We start from the raw sequence: 2879 nt of genomic DNA, 5'->3' as shown, positions 1-2879 counted from the left end.
GGTCTCTCTCACTAAATTACGGAGTGCCTCGCTAAGTAGCTAAGGTTGTCCCCGAACCTGAATCCTCTGGTCTCAGCCTCCCAAATGCTGGGATTATAAGCATGCGCTGGGCTCTACTTTATTTTTATTTTGAAACAGGGTCTCTTTAGTTTGATGAGGGTCTCACTACTTGCTGAGGCTGTCCTTGACCCTGTGATCCTCCTGTCTTACCTCTCAAGTACTGGATGACAAGAGTGCACCACCACACCAACTATAATGGGAAATTTTCAAAGAGCTCTGGGTTCAAGATTTGGAAAAAGGAAGCTGGGCGTGGTGGTGCACACTCCTATTTAATTTATTTTATTTTATTTTTCGGTGGTGCTGGGGGTGAAAACCAGGGGCTTTCTACCTCCAGGCTATACTCCCAGACCTATTTGATGCTTTATTTGGAAACAGGGTCTCACTAAGTTGCTGAGAGCTTCACTAAGTAGCTGAGGCTGGTTTCATACCTGCGCGATCCTCCTGTCTCAGCCTCCCAAATGCTCGGATTAGAAGCATGCACCAGCTAGATGTGGTGGCGCATGCTTGTAATCCCAGCGTTTGGGAGGCTGAGACTGGAGAATCTAGGTTCAAGGACAGCCTCAGCTACTTAGTGAGGCCTTCTGCAACTCAATGAGACCCTGTTTCAAACTAAAGAATTTAAAAAAAAAAATAGGGGCTGGGGTGTAGCTCAGAGGTAGAATTTCCCTGGGTTCAAACCCCAATACTGCAAAAAAAAAAAAAAAAAAAAAAAGACTTAAGAATGTGGCACTTGGGAGGCTGAGACAGGAGGATCGCACAGGTTCGAAGCCAGCCTCAGCTACTTAATGAGGCTCTCAGCAACTTAGTGAGACCCTGTTTCCAAATAAAGTATAAAATAGGCCTGGGAGTATAGCTCAGAGGTAGGAAAGCCCTTGGGTTCTACCCCTAGTACCACTCCCCCCCCCAAAAAAAAACCCCCAAAAAACCAACAAAGGAATGTGGTATCTAGGCACGGAGCTGGAGACTTCATAAGGCCAAGGCTTCTAGGATACTCAGCCAAAGGGGAGTTAGAAATCCAGGACTGCGCCTGCACCTGGCCCTGGGTGGGTTGATCGTGGTTCGCGGACAGCCTCAGCTACTTAGTGAGGCCCTTTGCAACTCAGTGAGACCCTGTTTCAAAATTAGAATAAAAACATAGGGCTGGGGGTGTAGCTCGGAGGTAGAATTCCCCTGGGTTTCATCCCCAGTACCGCAAAAAAAAAAAAAAAAAAAAAAAAAAGAAATCCAGGGCTGAAATAGAGTTCCCGGCTAGCGCTGCTCCTCTTAGATGTATATTACCAGTGGGGAGCATGGATGGATCATTTTGTATGCTTACACTAAATCACTTCTACAAATATAAGACAAAGCCAGACGTGGTGCTGCACACTTGTTATCCCAGTACTTGGGAGGCTGAGACAGCAGGATCGTAGGTTCGAAGCCAGCCTCAGCAGCTTAGTGAGGCTCTCAGCAACTTAGTGAGACCCTGTTTCCAAATAAAAAATAAAATAGGTCTGAGGGTGTAGCCCGGAGATACAATGCCCCTGGGTTCAATTCCCCAGCACCATAAAAAAATAAATAAATAAATAAATATATGTCACATATATATTTATAAACATATATGTCACATATATGTTTATATATGTAAAGATTTGAACACAGTTTTCTACTGGGAAGACATTTTGGTATTTTGTAGATGTCATTAATATTTTGTAATTGAGCCGGGTGGGGTGGTGCACGCTTGTAATCCCAGCATTCAGGAGGCTGAGACCGGAGGATCGAGGTTCGAGGACAGCCTCAGCTACTTAGTCCCTCTGCAACTCAATGAGATGTGGTTTCAAAATAAAGAATAAAAAATAGGGTAGGGGCTGTAGCTCAGAGGTCAAATGCCCCTAGGTTCCATCCCCAGACCCACAAAAAACAAAAAACAAAAACAAAATAAATAAATAAATAAATAAATAAAATTTTTTGTAATTGGTAGACTTTAAAGGAAATTTTCCTAGTTAACCTGAATGGGCTTGATTCAATGGAAGGGCCTTAAAAGCAAAACAGCAAGGCAAGCGTGGTGGCACACGCCTGTAATCCCAGTATTTGAGAGGCTGAGACTGGAGGATTGTGGATTCAAAGCCAGTCTCAGCAACTTAGTAATGTTATCAGCAACTTAGCAAGACCATGTTTCCAAATAAAAAATTAAAATAGGGCTGTGGGAGTTGCTCAGGGTTTCAAGTCCCAGTACCATAAAAAAAAAAAAAAAGAACAGATTTTCCTGAAGAAATTCTTTTTGGACTACAGTGTCATGTGTAAAAATTCCAGCCTGCCTTTCCCAACGGTCTGCTTTTTTTTTTTTTTTTTTTTTTTTTTTTTTTTTTTTCAGTACTGGGGATGGAACCCAGGGGCATTCTACCTCCGAACTACATCCTCAGCCCTATTTTTTATTCTTTATTTTGAAACGGTGTCTCACTGAATTACAAAGGGTCTCACTAAGTAGTTGAGGTTGTCCCCACAATCCTCCTGTCTTAGCCTCCCAAATGGTGGAATTACAAGCGTGTGCCACCACGACCACCAGCTTCCATTTTTTATTTTTAATTTTGAAACAGGGTCTTGCTAAGTTGATGAGGATCTCAATAAATTGCTGAGGCTGTCCGCAAACCTCAGCCTCCCAAGTACCAGGATTATAGGCATGTGGCACCATGCCTGACTTACACACACACACACACACACACACACACACACACACACACACACACACATTAAAACAGACAGAAAGGAAAATAATAAGATTAAAAACAAAGGCCGGGCATGGTGGCACACACACACTTGTAATCCCAGCATTCGGGAGGCTG

Source organism: Muscardinus avellanarius (genome assembly GCF_963383645.1).
Source record: "Muscardinus avellanarius genome assembly, chromosome: 12".
Taxonomy (NCBI): domain Eukaryota; kingdom Metazoa; phylum Chordata; class Mammalia; order Rodentia; family Gliridae; genus Muscardinus; species Muscardinus avellanarius.
Note: the sequence above shows the minus strand (reverse complement) of the source record.